Source organism: Stegostoma tigrinum, chromosome 12, assembly GCF_030684315.1.
Source record: "Stegostoma tigrinum isolate sSteTig4 chromosome 12, sSteTig4.hap1, whole genome shotgun sequence".
NCBI lineage: Eukaryota > Metazoa > Chordata > Chondrichthyes > Orectolobiformes > Stegostomatidae > Stegostoma > Stegostoma tigrinum.
Genome location: NC_081365.1, coordinates 45099942 through 45121576, shown reverse-complemented (window position 1 = coordinate 45121576; position 21635 = coordinate 45099942).

The following is a 21635-nucleotide window of genomic DNA, read 5'->3' as shown; positions in this document are numbered from 1 at the left end:
GCTGGTGTGCCAAGAAGATATAAGATTCAAGTGAAGCAGATACACCACCCTTTGAAAATCTAACAATAGTAAAACGCAAGAGCGAAAAATCGGGAAAGGTTTGTATGGAGTGTTACTTCTTTGTGAGATTCAGTATGACTATAATATTTGATCTGTGTAAAGCACAAGTTGGAATCTTTCTTTGTCCAAACTAATCTTTTAAGATGGACGATTTCTAGGAACTTATTGGTGATAAACGCGTGGTCTTTTAAAAAGCGTCTGACAAAGGATTCGAAGTCTAGCTGCAATTTTCAGTGGTAATCACTTTTTTTTTAAAAAGTAAGTTTCAATTCTGACGAAAACCTTGGTCTTAAATAAGAAGAAATAATTGCCATTCGTTATTAGATTATGTGGTCTTTATTAATCGATGGCACGCCAGTAAAACGTCTTCTCTCTGTCCCTAACTCCTCCTCCTCGCCAGCTTTGACGCGAGTATTATCTTCAGCCACCCAACCCCCATGGTTAGAATTGTTTGGTCAAATCTCCACACCTCCTCCAATTCCCCATTTTCACTCTCGTTCAAGTCCACCTTTCTTTTAAAACGATCTTGCAAACAGAATATTTCACTTGTGATAACTAAAGGATGTTAACTGCTGTCGCTTTCTCGAATGTATCCAAAAGGATATTTGCATTTGAACGTAATATCGAATAAAGAATTTTTGTAAAAATAAGACTCGGAAATGTATGAACTGTGGTATCTACATTGTCGGCTGCTTGCCTTGTGTTACTATTTTGTTTCCTTTCAGCTTTGAGGCGTTTTTAGTAGTTTGCCACACTGATTTAATTTTTCAATTGCTGCGATACATTTCAAAGTTTAATATGGAGGGGTGAAAAGCTGGTTAACCATTTCCATAGGTGTATTTTGTTAAAAGGTTTGAGATGATATAAACTGTCCTTTAATTGTAATGTCGTACATTTTAATGAGTGCCACTTGGCTGAGTTGATTATACACTTTTAGTTCAGATGTGTTTGAGGGCAACAGGCTAATAATTTTGTATAATGTTTGTTGCTTTAGCAAAAGTCTTGCCCTTCTGCGATATTAAACCATGATCTGACTGCTCGCCTAAAAGTAACGTTCCACTGCTCAAATTAAAGAGCAAGACATTCTCCCAGAGTCCTAACCAACGTTTCTTAATCTGTCTGTCCAACAGGTACTTCATTGTATTGTTAGTTCATACACGATTGGATTCTAATTCATTTGAGCGTGGCATTATTAGAAAAAGTTTGGATTCAGGCCCATCCCAGCTGTCCTGAAAAGATGACAGTGTGGAGCTGGATGAACACAGCAGGCCAAGCAGCATCTCAGGAGCACAAAAGCTGATGTTTCGGGCCTAGACCCTTCATCCTGATGAAGGGGCTAGGCCCGAAACGTCAGCTTTTGTGCTCCTGAGATGCTGCTTGGCCTGCTGTGTTCATCCAGCCTCACATTTTATTATCTTGGAATCTCCAGCATCTGCAGTTCCCATGATCTCTCTCCAATTCAACTTCATGCTACTTTTTAAACTTTAGATAAAATTCCATCTACGGCTTTGTTTCTAGTTCTTCACATTACAAACTTAGTATCAGAACCACTTCCACATGCCATCTCTGCATAATAGTGACTGCACTAAAGTGTTGTAAAACATTTTGTGATGTAAGTTTGCAATCTAAATATCAATTTTATTTTGGTTATTTTGCAACTTTTCTTTGAGAAGGAACTTGATTCCTTTGAGATGACACTAGTTAAAATGCCAACTTCTAGGCGATTGGCTTTCTGTTGCAGGATAGATATTCTGAATGCTTCAGCACTCCTTATTAGTTACTTATTCAGTCAGAGGTAGTGAGTTTCATGCAATGGCTTCATTTCCCACCTACATGCAGTTACCTCAAGTCTTCCATAGATCTCTTCAGCTTTCTCCTTGCTTATCTATATCTAGATGCTTGGTTATATCTGCTGAGGCTGTGCCGAGTTGCACTTTTATAGTTGTCATTGCTTTAACTTCTGAGATGTCCACCATCATGGCTTGCCTAAACGATTTGTTAAATAAGCAATGGAAAATTGGCAAGTTTTGAATGGCCAAACATATTATGTCAGAAGGCAAAAATAAAGTGCCTAAGCTTCAGATCTTGGCCACCAATGTAGCGTGAGGGAATATTGTATTACTCCAAGGAAGGCTCAGTCTTCAGGAAACATCTGCTTGTTCAACTGGTTATTAGAAATCACATAACATTACTCAACAAAGATCAAATGGTTAAGACCATAAATCACAGGACCGGAAACAGGCCATTCATTTTGTGATCAAGGTTGATCTGATAATCCTAAACACCACTCCTCTCTCTTCCCCATAAATAACCCGTGATTCCTTTACTGGTTAAATGTGTCTGTCTCAGCCTTAATTATACTTATGGACCCAGCTTCTACAGCTCAGTGTGGTTAAGAATTCCACAGATGCCTTATCCTCAGAAGAAATTTATCCATCTGTGCCTTAAATTTGCATCTGAGAGTATGCCATTCTGGTCTTGGAGTTGGCCACGATGCGGAAACAACCTCTCTGCATCCACCTTGTCAAATCGTCTAAGATTCTTGTATGTTCAGTAAGGTGACATCCATTCGTTTACATTTCAATGAGTACAGACTCAATATTGTCACATGAGACAGTGCCTCCAAACCTGGCATCAACCTAGTAAACTCTCTGGACTGCCACTAGTGCCGAGATAGTAGGAACTGCCGATGCTGGAGAATCTGAGATAAGGTGGAGAGCTGGATGAACACAGCAGGCCAAGCAGCATCTGAGGGGCAGGAAAACTGACATTTTGGTTTGAGACCCTTCTTCACTTGTGCCTCTTATTCTTTTCCTTATATAAGGGACACAAACTAGTCATGTTATTCCAGTTGTAGTCTGACAAGCGCCTTGTATAATTTTTAGCAAAACCTCCCACTTTTATATTCTATTCCTTTGGAATGAAGGCCAATATTCAATTAGCCTGAACTCGAATGCTATCTTTCTGTTCACCATGCATGAGGACATCCAAATCCCGACGTTCTGTAACTTTCTTCAGCCGTTCTCCAATTAAATGATTTCCAGCTTGCCCCATCCTCCTACCAAAGTGCATAACCCCTCATTTTTCCACATTACATCCCATCTTCAAGTTTTTATTCAGTTGCGTAACCTGCTGCATACCACCGTCCTTAGGGCTTGCTTTCCCACCTATTTTTGCTAAATTGACAAAGGTGGCTATCGTCCATTTGTTTTCCTCATCTAAGTCATTAATATATATTGTAAATAATTGTGGCCCCAGCATTGATCCTGTGCCACTCCACTAGTCACATATTATCCAGAAAATGTTCTTTATCTTCCCCATACTATCTGTCGTCTATTAGTTAGCTAACCATCTATCCGTACTAACATACTGCCTCCAACACTTTCCAGCTTTCGTTAAATGGCCTACTATGTAGTATTTTTTCAAATGCCTTCTGAAAATCCAAACATACTTACTGGTTCCCTTTTATTTATCTTGCTTGCTACCTCAAAGAATCAAATTTTTCAGGCATGATTTGCCTTTCATGAATCCATGCTGACTCTGCTTGATCCTATTATGCAAATCTCAATTCTCTGCTATTCCATCATTTATAATAGACATCTTCTCAATAACAGACATTAAGCTAACTGACCCATCATTGTCCTTTTCTTTGTCTCCTTCCCTTTTTAACTTGACACTTATCCGATCCCCTGGGATTTTTCCAAAATCTAAAAATTCTTGGAAGATTACAACCATTATCTTGATATTGTAGCTAGCATTCTTCTTTCAGCCAAAATACCAGCAAAATTAAAATAAAAGCTATTGCCCCAAAGCAATACTGGTACTTTTTGAAATGTAGTAACTTTTTATGAAGAAAATGTTACCAGCATTGGAAATACTCGAGATAGTGCACCTTTTCCAAGTAAGTCACTGTGCAAAAACAAAAACTTGCGCACAAGATCTTAAACATGTTATGACCGAGCAAAGAGGGAGTAAACTGGTTTCTTTTCCTTTCACTGTTGGACAGCCAGCAGGTTTTTTCGCGTTTTCAAAGGAATCCTGGATTGTTAATTCAGTATGTACTTGACTGCAGGTTATAAGAATTAAAATAGACAGGTATTCTCGAGTTAAACATGATTGGTTGAAAGTCTTACTGACTGCTGTTGGGATGTACTCAGTTGTTCTCCAAAGAACAGGGCTCAGAACTTGGAAGGAATATTGTAGGGTCAGAGCAAGGTAACCACCCTGGTGCAATTAGTATTAATCTCTGCAAGTTCAAGTCCAACACTGACATATGCAAGCAGCTGGGTCATGCTGCCTCAGTCTAACTTGGTCAACAGCAGTTCAAAGAAATCAAGTATGAGTTCCAGAGGAAGGCTGGTTATCCCCTGTCTGAGTTTTCATCATTGTCAAAATGGTGGCTAATTATTCATTTCCCTGCCACTTGACACCTGAATGATCCACTGTCCATCTCGATGACACAGAAAGAAGCCACTCGCCTCCAGGCATGTTATTTTCTGTTTTGGATTCTCCGTAATCTTTCCATCTCACTGGGTTGTATGTGGCTTCACAGATGTAATGGAGTTTTGGCCTTAAAAGTTTAGCCAATTTTTATTTTCCAGTTTGTTTTAAAATGTCTAATGTATGAAGCCAGCTGCTTAAATTACAAGTTGCTGTTTTATATAGCACATCTTCATGACACCTGTTATCCATTTAAGCTGTGGCTTCAGCTGTCAAAGCCTTAACCTTTGGAATTCCTTTCCAAATGCTTGTTGCCTCTCCTTTTGTTTTTCTCCTTTAAGATGTACCTTTAAACCGACTTCTTTTTCGGTTTTTGGTTAATGTCTCCCCTTAACATTCCCTTTATTTTGGTGTCAGAATTTGGCTGATTACGCCACTGTGAAGTTCCTTGATGTTTTCCTGTGATGAAAACTACATGTAGAGGAATACTGGAATGGCGAGATTTGAAAGTGCAAATCTTTGCAGGAAGCAAGAGAAGTTGATATAGCATTTAAACGTGATACGCAATCAATGAATTTATGAAAATGTAAAGAATACAAAAACAAGAAATTCATTCTGATCTTTTGCAAAGCGTTGATTTGGACCCAGCTGGAGTATTTTGTCTGAGAGCTGCACGTTAGGAATAATGCTAAAAATTCCAAAATGGTGGCAGGGCAGCAGCTTTCAGACTTCTGCTCAGCCGCTGCTTTCTTTTGTCCATTTCTCTTTTATTCTCTTTTCTTCCTACCTTTCTTTGTCTACAGTTCTCTCAATTAGTTTTTGCCCTTGAGGAGCTTGACAATGGCAGTACCAGTGGCAGTTGCGTTCCCTGCTGCAAAAGATGACAACTTTGACATTGCTGGGTCTGGCGTAGGACTTGAGGCAAGAGTTGTCAGGACAATTTTTTTTCACTTTAGTTTCTCTTTTAATTTCAGCTGTTGCTTTTAATCTTAACTGTTGCATTCTAAGATGGCGCTGGAGAGTGGTGACTCTGTACATTTTTCACTATACTCTTGATCTCGGGTGCACATAACAATAAAATATAATAATCTAATTTAATCTAATCAGAAGGGAATTAGCAGAATTACACGAGGGCTGAGGTTCTCTAGATACACAGAGAAACTACAGAAACTAGGACTGTAGTCCTTTCAGCAAAGACGTTTAAGTGGGGATTTAATAGAAATGTTCAGCATTGAAACCCCTGACAGGAGAATATATAGACAGAATTTTTTTCCAGTACTACGATCACTTGGAATAAAATGACATAGCTGTAAGACAATTGTCACTACATCCATGGAGGAATTGAGATTGTCTTCTCTGAATAAAGTGGGTTGTTATAATTTAGAATGTGCTGCCTGATAAGGTGGTGGAAAAATAATTACTATTTTTTCAGAATGGAATGAACATGTACTCAAGAAGACGCTTTTGCACAGGTATTGGGGGTTTGGAAGTAAGGAAGTGAAACTAATCAGATAGATCCTTTAAAGAGCTCACAAAGAAACAAATGGCCTTATTCTCTGCGATGCCCAGTCAATGATATGAATGTTGTCATTGTTCTCATTTCAGTTGTTATTCTTTAAATTCACGACCCTTGTTTAATTGTACCACCAGGTTAGTAGCTATGATTTCCTGGAATAGAATAAGGTTTCAAAAAAGGACATTTAATGTGACTTGTATTATTGGTATTGACTAATTTCTGAAAAAAAATTGCAAGATATCATCAAAATCAATTCAGAAATATTACTGGCATTCTTGCTCCTAGGCCTTTATATATAACATAAACTGAATTCAGGTTCCTAAAGGAGAAATATCAGCATTTGAAAAAATGCAGCTGAATTACATTGTAATTATATTGTTGTGGTCATGCTTATAGATTCAACTGTTAAATAAATTAAACCTTTTAACATCACAAGCTGTTTGATATTTAAAAATTCCAAAAAACTTAGTAACCATATACACATTTTCCTTGCAATATTCTTCAAATTGCACATTACCTCAAGGTATTCAATCTTACAGATTAGCTTTTATACCTCAGAAGTGAATGTTATTCTTAGCTTGAGCTTGAATTCTGAAAGGAGTGTGGAAAGTGAAGCTATTTCTGTCATGAGCACTATCTATTTCACAAAATACCTAATTCCCAAGCATTTCAGATTTCTTTCCCCTTATGTACATTTTGCTATTTACCAGCTTTCTTTGTTACCATCATTTAGTAAATAGCCGATTATTATGTTATATTAATTCTAGTCATTCTTGTATTAATTAAGAATTTGTAATCATATCGAAATTTCTTTCTTCAGTTATGTGTGGTATGTTCTAATGCCTCGACATCAAACAGGAATTTAAAATATTTGAACTAAATATGAATGCAAAGTTACATTTTTTTTAGTTTGAGGTTACAGGTTGCTTAATTCAAAGGTATGTTCCTTAATGTGCCGAAGTTACTCAGGCTGCTGATGACAATTTCCAATTACCATTGGGAAACAAAAGATTTAGGCTGGACCTACTTCTGTGTTGAAACTTAATGCTTCAAGTTTCTCCATAGCTTTATTGTTACATGTACTCAATGAAAATAAGTTATGCTTGTGAGGGGAGGAGGGAAATTTACAATTGCATTTGTGGGATATGTTGCTAAGTGTGTAAGATATATCTGTTCCAGATCTGTTCAACCAGTCTTCAGCAATTGTCAGCCCTTAAGGGTAGAGATGACAAGAGCACTTGGATCGTACGCAGGCTTTTCATTGTCCACTGGGAAACAGGCAATGTTGGATTTATCAAGTCTGCCTCATTGCACAACACTAAATCCAAGATTGGAGTTAGTAGGAACTGCCGATGCTGGAGAATCTGAGGTAACGAGGTGTGGAGCTGGATGAACACAGCAGACCAGGCTGCATCAGAGGAGCAAGAAGGCTGATGTTTCGGGTCTGGACCTTTCTGAAGAAGGGTAGTTGTAGGGGATTCTGTAACCAGGGGAATAGATAGTATCCTTTGTAAGCAGGATCGAGAGTCCTGCATGGTATGTTTTGCCTGCCTAGTGCCAGTGTAAGGGATATCCCTGACTGCTTGAAAGGATATTAGAGAGGGAGGGGGAAGATCTAGTTGTTTTGGTCCATGTTGGAACAAACATTATAGGCAAGACTAGAAAAGAGCACCTGTTCAGAGATTAGCAGGAGCCAGGAATGAAAATAAGGGATTCCTCAAGGGTTCCGGATTACTGCCTGAGTCATGTGCAAATTGGCTTAGGGATATGGGAATAAGGGAAGTAAACACGTGGCTAAAGGAGTGGTGTGGGAAAGAGGGGTTCCTTTTCATGGGGCCCTGGCATCAGTATTAGAATAGGAGAGCTGTGTACCACTGGGATAGTCTCCACCTGAACCAAGCTGGGACCAGTGTTCTAGTGAAAAGGGTAAATAAAACGGTCAACAGGACTTTAAACCAGAAACTCTGGGGGGGTGCAGGGAAGGGAGAAACGTCCCCCAGTGGGGAACAAAGCAGCAAGCAAACATCAGTAGGGGAAGATTCTACTGTGTGGAAAAATATGAAAAAATTGATGTGAAAGAAGAACTTAGGAGAGGTTATTAAAGTCTCCTGCATAGACACAAATCAGACAGCGTGTTTGGAAAGGGTTAGCAATCAAACTTCAAGCACACTGGATAAATGAGTGACAAAGCAAAGAGGGACGGTTAATACAGGGCTGAATGCACACAGTGTAAGAAAGAAGGCAAATCAGCTTGTGACATGGATCGAAATTGGCAGATATGACGTGGTGGGCATCATGGAGACATCGCTGCAAGGGGATCAGGATTGGGCGCCAAATATACAAGGATAGACATCTTAGCAAAAAGATAGGCAGGTGGGCACAGCGGATATGGTTGCCTTATTAGTAAAAAATGCAATTAATAGTAAGAAATGAAGTAGGGTCAGATGGTGTAGAATCTGTGTGGGTAGAGTCGAGGAACTGCACAGGTTTGAAAAAAACCATAGCTATTATTAAGTACAGGCCTCCAAACAGTAGCCAGGAGCTGGGTCGCATGATACAGTGGGAAATAGAAAAGCTTTGTAAGAAAGACAAAGTTATGGTAATCACAGGAGGTTTCAATACGAAGGTGGAGTGGGAAAATCAAGTTGGTAGTGGATTGCAAGAGAAGGAATTTGAGGAATGTCTACGAGATGGCTTTTTGGAGGGCTTGTGTTGGAGCTCACTAGGGAACAGGCAGTACTGGATTTCGTGATGTGCAATGAGGGAGACTTGAAAAGGGAGCTTAAGGTGAAGGAACCCTTAGGAGGCAGTGATCACAATATGATTGAATTTAGACTGCAATTTGAGAGGGAGAAGATAGTATCAGAGGTAATGGTGTTACAGCTGAATAACGGCAATAAGAGAGGCATGAGGGTGGAGCTGGGCAGAATTCACTGGGAGAGGAACTGAGCAGGAAAGATAGTGGAACAGCAAAGGCAGGAGTTTCTAGGAGTAATTCTAGGAGCACAAATTCATCCCTAGGAAAGAGAAGCACAGTACAGGAAGGATGACACAACCATGGCTGACTAGGGAAGTCAGGGATAGTGTAAAAGCAAAAGAGAAAGCATATAATGTGACAAAGGGCGGTGGAAAACCATAGGACTGGGAAGCTTACAAAGTCCAACAGAGGGCAACTAAAAAAGAAATAAGGAGGGAGAAGATTAACTATGAGAGTAAGCTAGCCCATAATATAAAGGAGGGCTGTAAGAGTTTCTTTGGGTATATAAAGGGGAAAAGAGAGGCGAAAGTGGACATTGAACTACTGGAAAATGACACTAGAGAGATAGTAGTGGGGAACTGAATAAGTACTTTGTGTCAGTCTTCACAGTGGAAGACATGAATAATGTCCCAAAAATTTGAGAGAGTCAGAGGGCAAAGCTGAGTACGGTGGCCATCACCAAGGAGAAGGAGCTAGAAAAACTGAATGGCCTGAAGGTGGATAAATCACCAGGACCAGATAGACTACACTGCAGAGTTCTTAAGGAGATAGCTGAAGAGATAGCGGAGGTGTTAATGGTGATCTTTCAGGAATTGCTAGAGTCATGGAGGGTCTGCATGGAGGCTGCTGAGTAAGATAAGGGCCCATGGTGTTACAGGCAAGGTGCTAGCATGGATAGAAGATTGGCTGTCTGGCAGAAAACAAAGAGTGGGGCTAAAAGGGTCTTTTTGAGCATGGCATACCACAAGTGATATTCCACGAGGGTCAGTGTTAGGACCACAAATTTTCACTTCATACGATAATGATCTGGTTGAAGGAACTGAGCACATTCTGGCTAAGTTTGCAGACGATACAAAGAAAGGTAGAGGACTAGGTAGTATCAAGGATGCGAGAAGGCTGCAGAAGGATTTGGACAGGTTAGGAGAGTGGGCAAAGTATTGGCACAAGGAATACAGCATGGTGAGGTCATGCATTTTGGTAAGAAGAATAAAAGCATGGACTATTTTCTAAATGGGAAGAAAATTCAGAAATCTGAAGTGCAAAGAGACTTGGGAGTTCTAGTCCAGGATTCTCTCAAAGTAAACTTGCACATTGAGTCAATAGTTAGGAAGGCAAATGCAACTTTGGAATTTATTTTGAGAAGACTTGAATATAAAAGCAGGAATGTACTTCTGAGGCTCTATAAGGCTCTAGTCAGACAACATTTGGAGTACTGTGTTCAGTTTTGGGCCCCATATCTCAGGAAAGAGGTATGGAGACCAAAACCATGGAGTGGGTTCTGAGGAGGTTCACAAGAATGGCCCCGGGAAAGAAAAGCTTAACATATGAGGAACGTTTGAGGACAATGGGTCTATACTCGATGGAGTTCAGAAGGATAAGGGAGGATCTAATTGAAACTTACAGAGTACTGAATGGCCTGGACAGAGTGGATGTTGGGAAGATGTTTCCAATGATAGGAGAGACTAGAGCCCGAGCACACAGCGTTAAAGTAAAGGGAAAACCTTTTAGAAGGGAGATAAAGAGAGACTTCTTCAGCCAGAGAGTGGTGAATCTATGGAATTCACTGCCACAGAAGGCTGTGGAGGCCAGGTCATTGAGTATATTTAAGGCTGAGATAGATAGGCTCTTGATTGTCAAGGGGATCAAGGGTAACGGGGAGAAAGCAAGAGAAACTTATCAGCCATGGTTGAATGGCGGAGCAGACTCGATGTGCTGAATGGCCTAATTTCTGCTCCTATGTCTTATGGTCTAATTTTTATGTAAAACATTTGGAACTCAAATGTCTCCTTTTATCTGGTGTGGATGACTCTGAAGTGGTTGCTCAAAACTCAGAGTTCTGAAGTTAGAAGAATTTTATTTCCAACGTGGGTGCAAAATCTATGGAAATTAGAACAAAAGCCTTTGGGTAGAAGATGGTGCTGTGTGTCAAAGTACAGTCTCCAAATATCGCTTGTACATTTTGTGAAAGATGGGCCTGATTGCCATTCTAATCTTGGTTGGGATGAAAACTCAAGAGTGATAATGCCTGATATATAATGCGCTATGGTCAGATTCCTGAGATAACAATAAATAAACAAATCAATAAGTACCCTGTGGATTGAAATTTTTGTCCATCTCATGTTAATGAAGATAAATTCTCCCTCAAAACCCAAGTTAGTCTGAGTGGACAATTCAGTGAAATTTCTGAGTTAAGTAGTGCATTCGACTGTTACAGGAAGAAACATTTATGAAATAACTTGGTTTTTTTTTAATTTTTGTGATTGTACATTCTGTCATAATCCCCATCGAGATTGCTAACATTTAAAGAGAAATTTAAAAAGTGATTAACTAAAATAAATTAAATCACAAGATTTCATCAATTTAAACAAACTTTACTGTATATTTAAACAACTTAAAAGCAAGCACCACTAATTGAACAGTGATAATGAGAAATGCAAATGCTAGCAAATCCAAGATAACAAAGTGTGGGGCTGGATGAACACAGCAGGCCAAGCAGCATCTTAGGAGCATAAAAGCTGACGTTTCGGGCCTAGACTCTTCATTGTTCTGATGAAGGGTCTAGGCCTGAAACGTCAGCTTTTAAGCTCCTAAGATGCTGTTTGGCCTGCTGTGTTCATCCAGCTCCACACTTTGTTACCACTAATTGAACACTATGGTTTATAAAGATCAATGATATAAATCTAGCTGTAACTTTCAAGGCCCTCAAGAGCTTCCTTATCTTGAAGGTTCATGTTATTTTCCTCAGACCAATCTACATTTATAATGCAGCCCTCTGAAATGAACATTCATTTCTCCTCAGTGTATTGAGTATTCTTGGAAATTTCAGGGTGATTCTTCCATAAGCTTCTGGTTAAGTGATTCTCTAATATTTCATAAATGTTGAAGACTCAGCTCAGATTTAACCTTCATTGAATCCTCCAAACTAACTGCTTGTTTTTATTCTGTGGACCACAGTAGATTTCTTCCTCATATTCCGAGCAAGGCAAACCTTCCAATTTCTTTTTCCTCACAAATTATTAAGTGAACTGCATCCTAGGTAAGACCAAATTCTGTCTTTTGTGAAGAAAATTCCGGACAAATTAAACAAAGTAACCTTCTAACACCTACAGCACATCTCCATTACAATGTGATATACTTGGGATGTACCAATCTGAAATCTATATTAACTTGCTTTTACCTTCAAAGTAAAACAATTTGGTTCTGTGATCCATATGAATAATCTATGCTATAGAGACATACACCATGGAAACAGACTCTTCAGCCCAACTTGTCCATGGCAACCAGCCATCCTAAATTGATCTAGTACTGTTTGCCAGCAATTGACCGAAATCCCTCTAAACCCTTCCTACTCATACCTATTCAGGTGTCTTTTAAATGTTGTAATTGTATAAGCCTCCATGACTTCCTCTGGCAGCTCATTCCATACACAGACCACCCTCAGCGTGAAAAAGTTGCCCCTTAGATCCCTTTTGAATCTTTCCCCTCTCATCTTAAACCTATGCCATCTAGTTTGTGACTCCTCCACCCTGGGGAAAATACCTTGTCTATTTGTCTTATCTATGCCCCTCATGATTTTATAAACCTCTGTAACGTCACCTCTTGGCCACTCACAATCCAAGGAAAAGAGCCCTCGTCTATAAAGACTCTCCCTATATGTTAAACCCTCCAACCCTGGCAACGTCCTTGTAAATCTTTTCTGAACCCTTTCAAGTTTAACAACATCCTTCCTATAGGTGGAAGATCAGAATTGCATACAGTATTCCACTCCTGGCTTAATCAAAGTCCTGTACAGCCTCAACATGAACTCCCCACTCCTTTACTCAATGCACTGACCAATAAAGGTGAGCATATCAAATGCCTTCTTCGCTATCCGAGATACCTGTGACTCCACTTTGAAGGGACTATGAACTTGCACTCCAAGGTGTCTTTGTTCAACAACACCCAGGACCTCACCATTAGGAACCAAGATTGGAGGTTTTACAACCTTCAATTCAGAATTGCTAGCTGTTGGATTTATCATCTAGGAACAATGTAAATTAAGTTTTTTTCATTGAAACAAGGATTTTGACCTAATACAAGCCCAGAGACGTTCTCAAATGTCTTTCGGTTGCATTCACTTTGGAGTTACTTATTAGGCTGTTACTCAGGTTTTCTGTTGATCTTATAGTTGACACATTAACTTACAATCTAATAGTTATATTCCTAAAACTAAAAGTCATACCACTAAAATATGTGAAATATGGAATCGGATGTATGTAATAATGCGAAATGATTACTTTAATGATTAGAAATACACAGTAATTGTGTGAACTTTTAGGATAAATGAACAAGTTATTCCTGAGCCGGTGTTTTATATTTTCTACATACTTCAATGAAACTACATTTTTGAGAAGGTTATAACGTACAGCCAGTCTGATATTGTTTTATTTACAACAAGAGTTAAAATTATCTCCAACTGATATTGGAATGGAAAATGTTTTACATGTCTGGGAAGCACAGTAGCTCGATTACAGTCTTTTAAAAGGCACTGAATAATGATTAAACAAGAAGAATGTTAAAGTACATGGAGAGATATCAGGAAAATGTGTTTTCAATGTGGGTGCTCAGAAGAGGTTTAAATTGACCACAGACAGCACTGAGCTAAAATGTATATGCTTCTGTGCTTTTAACTCCTGCATCAAGCTGCTCACATAGTACGTTCTATATGATCAAATAAGACAACTATTTTCCAGGCAACAAAGAGACAAAAGAACAGTCAATACATTGTGGAGCTGGAAGAACACAGCAGGTAAGGCCACATTAGAGGAGCAGGAGAGTCAACGTTTCGGGTCAGGACCCTTCATCAGGACTACCTCTCAGAGACAAAAAAACATATAATTTGTCTTTGGGGACGTTGGTTCTGAGAATGTCAACTACAATACCGTGTACTCTCTGTAATTGCCATGACATTCTATCTTCAATTGCCACTAAACAGGCAGACAAACCCTTAATTTAAATTTATCCTAAAGATAGGCCCTCTCTAGGGACAAAAAAATTCCTTAACCATTGCGCAGCTCTGTCAGGATAGACCAAAAGCAACATTGAATCCAGCAACAAAGATTTTCCCCCTTAGCAGCTGGTTTTAATTTCTAAGTTCACTCTCTGTGTTGAAACCATGATAAATATTTGCATTCCATTTGTGTCAACTATCTGAAGATTTTCATCTAACTCGTTTCACAAAATTAGTAAAATTATTTGATTTTTCTGATACATTCAAAGAACATTATGTAATTGTACATACTTTTCAAACACTTTTTGACCTAAGCTGAGTTCAATTATCATTAATGTCAGTCTAGCTTAATGATAGCACTACTAAGGTAGACACCTAATAAGCTTAAAAAAATTAATTGGCTGTACACTCTGTGACATCTTGAGATCATGAAAATTGCTACAGAAATACAAATTTATCCTTTCTTCATCAAAATCCATTAGGAAACATATTTGCTATTATTTAATTAATATTTAATAAAGTTGCGTCAATTTGTTTCTCTTATTTAAATGGCTATTGTGCAAAACAGGAAGTAGAAACAGTGAATTTCTGGTGCACACATCAGCTAGGAAATACAGGAAATGTGGTTGACCCTTCAACTGACATTTTTTAAAAATGCCATCATTTCCTTGCACGCCGTGCCACAAACATACAAAAATTGCTCCACACGGGGCAGGGTGGGCTGGTGCACACTTAATTTCTCCACAATGGTTGCAGTGAATTCCATTTGTAGTTGGCTACACATCATCCATTCAATCCCTCGTAGCACTGAAATACATTCTTATAATGACAGAGTTATGAGGTGGGGTTCAGGAAATGTGGGATGCGTATGTGAGTCTGAGTGAGAAGTGGGAGGAAGATTTGGGTTGATAATGGTAATGTACAGATGAGTCCTGGAATCTCACTGCTCGACTATGCGCCAGCTTTCGCTTTTAAAAGTAATCTATTATACCTGAGTTTTACTATCTCTGTATTTTGTATCAATGCTTTCTATCAATTTTCGTCTCCCCCAAAGTCATAACTTTGTTATAGCCTGTGATTCTACCTGACAGTAGCGACAGTGATTGTCAGTGAGCTCTTCAAATATAGGAAGAATCAGAGTCAAACTCTGCTCTGTCCTCGACGTTCCATATGTGCACTTCTAGTGTTACCCATTACATACCAATATAGAATCTGACTGACCTTCCTGTACCTGACTCAGCTATGCTGTGTGTAACTGAAGGAATTCAATTATGACCTTAGTTGTTACAAAATGACACTGAGCAAGTAAAGATTAAGGCAACAAAATTTGCTTAAATCCACAAATGGCTGATTGGATCGCAATGAACAATTAACCTACTCCCATTCCTAATGAATGCAGACAGCATTCAAACTTTATGCTGGTTACTCATGGCTGTGATGGTAGTGTGCTGCTGTGGACCTGCATGTCTAGTCGCAGTGCATGTTCATGAGCAGCTAGCACCACTTAAAAGCCAACCTACGCCTTTGGTAGAGGAGATGCATTTTGACTACAGCATGGGCTGAAGTTGGTTGAAGAAGAGCTGTTGACTGGGAAGAATACACAAAGAAGGTTCTGCAGGAAATGGTGCATTCCCCAAGGCACAGTATTGAGGATTATTGTGCAAGCTCATTGAATAGGATGATCAATCCATGGGGCATCAGGATGCTCTGCAGGCCCAAATTGCAAAGACTGCAGGAGAAGATAGCTGTTAAAATCAATGCACCAGTGCAACTCTGAGAACCGGGATGCAGTGCAAAAGTTCACTAACCCACAGAAGTGGTCAGGATACTTGAATGCTTCTTGAAAATCCATACCCTTACAACTGAACCACTAGCCTCATACTCCTTTAATTTCTCCATGCACGTCTCTTACCTAGCAACAACTGCTATCAACCACAATGCATACCTAGTATTTCATGGCTTCACCTTGCTCATATTTATAGCTCGGTTGTAAGCCTCATATGCACATTTGTCAGCTTGCACAAATTGCCAGCTATTCAACTATAACAGCCATATCACTTAGCACATTGCACCACCCTCACTGACACACTTCTCTCTCTTGCAGGATTAGATAATACAAAACTGGAGGTAGCAGAATCTAACTGGTGGGAGACAGGCACCTGCAGCATGTCATCCCACCAGAAAGAAGAGTTCATCGTCACTGGAACAGCTATGTCTGAGACTATAAACAGTTGCAGAACTGGAAGGATCAAAGATGAGTTACTCATAACTAATCCTCCTAGCGCCACATTGCCTCACTCTCTTGAATAATGAAATTACCATAGATAGGAAAAGGTAAGTAGCAACATTGAGTACAATATCAATACTTTTGAAAACGTTTGACTTTTGATGTGGTCTTAGGCATGATATTCCTGCATGTGAATTTTGTCTTTTTGCGGTAAATATGTACTGAAGCTACATAAGTTAGTGAAATCGTGAATATGATAGTTGCTGTGGAGTGTAGAGCATAAACCGAGCAAACAAATAACTGTTTGTAATCTACAATATAAAATCCAATAAATTCATGCCAGCATGGAATCAAACGGCAATTAATTACAGATTTCTGTGTTTTTTAATATAAAACAAAAGGTCTGAAATTTGAATAATGGGCTCTTGCAAACAGTAATCAAACAAGTTGATTTGCCACTTCATGCTTTTAGTAAACAACAGTAGCATGGTTTAGATTTCATTATGCTTTAGAACTCATTTATTTATTGACAACAATCAAGTAAAGAAAATAATTCAAAAAGTGATCTTAAAATGTTCCAACTTTTGAATGACGTCAATCTACAATGCACTGGTCATTGCATTTCCCATACAATGTGGCATTTCTGTTTAACTCAGCGGGTTATTTTATTCCTAGGCAAAAAATGCATTGCTTTCACAACTCCCACAATTTCTAGAAGCATCTTGGCTCAGTCATGATAATTGTGCAGCAACTCTAGGAGCTTACAAAATCTGTGTTTGTGTGAAGTCTGGAGAGTCTTACTGTTAATTCATCAACCCAAAAGGATCTCCAGTGTTTCGTCTTGTTGACGTAGGATCTGTTCAATTGGATTGATGGCTTTAAACAAATTATTTGAAAAAATACAAATTAAATGAGTTTTGGTTCTATTTCCCCTAACCTTCTAATAACATTTCCAGAAGGTATCTCTCCTATGCAGTGGGTAAAAGGATACTTGAGGTATACTCAACTACTTGTCGGATTAAAGTCAGTGGAAAAAAAGCACTCTACTGACAACCCGTGAATTTGCTCTGTGCAGTGTTTATTACTGCATTGTGCTGTGGTTATTATGACAATACCTGTAAATGTGGTTACTTCCGTGTGCCAAACACTGTCAGTTCATATGAGCAAAATATAATGGTGGTAGCAGGATGTGGTGCACAACTATGCAGAGCCCAAAGCAGTTACCTGATCGTTTCACCGTTACATGCTTAAATCGCTTTTTGCTTTCAAATTAACATTTGGGCAGCTCTTCTTTTATCAGAGGGCTTATGGAATGCATTACCAGCCTCTGTAGTTTGAGGTAAGTCTCGGTATGCCTCCAAAAAGCTATCAGATAGTTCCTAGTTGAGACAGAGATCATAAAAAGCTAAGTAGTTTAGCAATTAACATACAATTAAGGCTGGATGTGAACATGGCATTTGGGCCCATTTAATCATGGAAGATGCCCCTGTGTCAGACTCCCAATAGTGGCTATATCTCCCCTAATTACAGTGGATTCCTAGCTGCTGGATGTTGTATAACATGTTAAGCAAGGAAAGGGTCAATGCTGATGTGTGCTGTAAACACTGCCCAATATGATGATATCATTGAGATCTGGGTGGGTCTGGACTTTTTTTTAAATGCATTCACGGGTTGAGGGCATCACTGCTTGGGCCAGCACTTATTGCCCATCCCTAATTTCCCAGAGGGCAGTCAAGACTCAACCACATTGCTGTGGGTTTAGAGTCACATGTAGGCCTGATCAGATAAGGATTGCGGCTTCCTTCTCTAAAGGACGTTAATGAACCAGATGGGTGTTCCTGACAATCAACAATGGATTCATGGTTATCATTAGACTCTTAATTCCAATTTTTAAAAATGAATTCAAACATGGGTCCCCAGAACATTTTCTGGGTCTCTGGATAATACCACTAGGTTATTGCCTTCCCCTCAAAGAAGACATATTCTTACCTATTTCTCCCTCATATTCTTAGTAATAATGTCTAAATAACTTGTATCTGATTGCTATCATGCAGTAAACTACGTAAGGCAACACCATCTTCTTGTTACAGTACCAAGCAGTTTTCCTTGACCACATTAGACATGTAAGACCCTTTAGATCCCAACCTAAAAGAAAGATGGTGGCAGCAGTGAATCTTCCCCCTTTATTGCTTTTACCAAGGGTGACTATGGTGAGAATCCAGAATACAACACACTGAGTAGCAGTTCAGATTCCAGTGAGCTTTGAAGGAATCTTCAGACAGTGCCTTACTTGTGTAGTTACTCAACATTTGGGAAGGTTGACCATTCAAGGAAGCTACAGAAGAGCAACTCATGGCAAGTTCAATAAGACAGAAAATGCAGCTGATGGTAAAAACATTTCAGATCTGAGACATGCAGAATTAAGTATGAGCTAGAGGTTATGTAGACCTGAACACTAGTCACACTTGCCATTTACAGATTGCATCAACTGATCTTAAGGAATGGTCCCAAGTTGAGGTTTAGCTGGTGAGTGAATGGACATTGGAGGCTCCATGGGGAAATGTTGATATTCCTAATGGGCAAGGAGAATTTTTTTTATATAATGGCATAATTACATGCTGATCACCATGAGGTGTGGCTACTGTGAGTAAATCAAGATCCATAGAAACAAATTAAAATAATGTTGCAGACCCAACAATAACACAAGACCAAAATTAAGCTGATAAAGGGGAGAATTTGAAGGCGGAGTGGATAGATTCTAATGGGGGAGAAGAAATTTGGTAGACTGTTGACACTGTGAGGAATGCACAAGAGCTGTCATTTAAACCATGGTAAAAGCAGGAGGCATTTATTAAAACTTCAGACAGCAGTATTATTTGTAGCACTGCAGACAGCAGAAATTGTCTAAGGAAATCCATTAAAGAGAACAGAATTCATCTTACAGAACCATGAAGAGCAGGATTCATTCAGTAAAGCTATTAAAGAGAATGGAAATTATTTATTAGGCTGTGAAATGGCAGAATTATTCACTGTGCCCATAAACAAGCAGGAATCATTAATTTCACTCACAGAAGGCAGAACTCCATTGTTTTGACTGCATAAATGAGGGAAAATACTCTAAGATCCTTTAACATTTCAAATAAAGCAGTATTGTTATAATGCAGGACTGAAGTCCTTTAAAGAAAGAGAATACGGAGTCACATTAAAACGACATGAAAGTAGAAGCAATATTTCTAGGAAGATTTAATTTCGAAGATGCACAAAATAGAATGCATCATCAGATATCTCGAAGTTAACAGTTCTTAAACTACAGAGCTCTTTTCAAACAAGACTCTAAATCTGGAACTGAACAAGTAAATACTTGTTTGTATTCATTGGGACTATGGCTGATAATGTTATAGTTCACCAAGAATTTAGCCAAGTTGTCTAAAAGTAGAATTTTCACTAAACTCAATGCCAACAATGGGTTCTGGCAGGTGCAATTAGGTGAACAAGCAAGGCTGCTTTTCACACTTCTAACTGCATTTCATTGACAGTTTAGATTACATTAGGCAATGTCCAATGTGATGATGTAATAGAGATTTGGAGAGAGAACAGGTCTGGCTCTCAAAGGAGTTAGACCTACCATCAAGATCTTCCTCATAGTCTTAGTAACACTGTCTGTCATTTCAATGTAACTTGTAGCTGATTGCTATCATACAATAAACTACATCTTTTTTAAGAGCCCCTGCCCGTTAGGGTAGCAAATGATTTTGGTGAACCACTTGTACCACAGTAGTAGGGTACCTACGTCTGGACCAGGAGGACAGGGTTCAAGTCCCACCTGCTCCAGAAGTGTATAATATCTTTTCTGATGAAGGGTCTTGACCCGAAACATCAGCTTTTGTGCTCCTAAGATGCTGCTTGGCCTGCTATGTTCATCCAGCTCCACACTTTGTTATCTCAGATTCTCCAGCATCTGCAGTTCCCATTATCTCTAATAATATCTTGAACAGGTTGATTAAAAAATATCTGCAAGACCAGTCAGACCATTTAGATCCCAGTCTAAAAGAAGGATGACTGCAGCAAAGCTACTTGCTGTATTTTTCACCAAGGTGACTGTGGTGAGGATCTATCATACAACAGTGGTGATGGGATATTATTCAGGCTCATTAATGAGCCAATGACACTCATTGTCCCTGAGTCCACCACATCTTAATTTGTCTTTCTAATTCTCCACCTTGCTGACACTGTTATATTTCTGTCTATGGCCTGCTATTGTGTTTCACTGAACCTCAACACAAGTTCAAGGAACAACATGTTAGCTTTTGATAAGATTCTTGACAACCTTTTGATTTCAACATTGAGTTCAACAACTTTACATAACCACTATCTATGTATTGTTCTGAACTGACTTTTTTTTGCTTTGCTTCATTGGTCTTAGAATCATAGAGCTGTAAAGCATGGAAACAAACCCTTTGCTCCAATCAACCAGATATCCTAAGTTAATCTAGTCCCATTTGCCAGCATTCGGCCCATATCCCTCAAAACCTTTCCCATTCATATATCTAGCCAGACGCCTTTTAAATGCTGTAATTGTACCAGACTCCACCACTTCCTCTGGCAGCTTGCTCCATATACACACCACCCTCTGTGCCCCTTAGTTTCCTTTTAAATCTTGTCTCTCTCACCTCAAACCTATGGCCTCTACTTTGAACACTCCCACCCCAGGGAAAAGACCTTACCTAATCAACCAAGCCATGCCCCTCTTGATTTTATAAACTTGTATAGGGTCATAGGCCCGAAACGTCAGCTTTCCTGCTCCTCTGATGCTGCTTGGCCTGCTGTGTTCATCCAGCTCTACACCTTGTTATCTCAGATTCTCCAGCATCTGCAGTTCCTACTATCTCTAAGGTCATCCCTCAGCCTCCAAGGCTTCTTCTCTTGTTTAATTTTATTTACGCCCTTCATGTTATATGCAGGTAGTCTTCATGTAGCCATATATGTGTCATTTGTTCCTTTATTGTACTAGGTCCATTACCACTTTCTCTAGTTGTTGCATCATCAAGCTTTTTGTTATTCAAATTCCCCTGAAGTCCACCTCCGTTGTTTTCCTGTCCCTTCCCCGTTCCACTGGCTAAAAAATTCTTATCATTCTGATATTCAGATCAAAACCCATCACCCTGAAACTGTCTTTCTCCACAGAAACTGCCTAACCTGGCGAGTTTTTGCTGCATTTTTGTTAAAAAGGGAGACTTGCCAGGTGAAAGGTCAAATACAGGCGAGTCTCCCTGCTTCTATAGTTTTGAAGAAGTTACATCAGACTCAAAGACCACACAGTGTGGAGCTGCAGGAACGCAGCAGGTCAGGCAGCATCAGAGGAGCAGGAAAATTGATGTTTCTGGTTGGAAATTGACTCCAGCATCTGCAGTTCTTGCAATCTCTG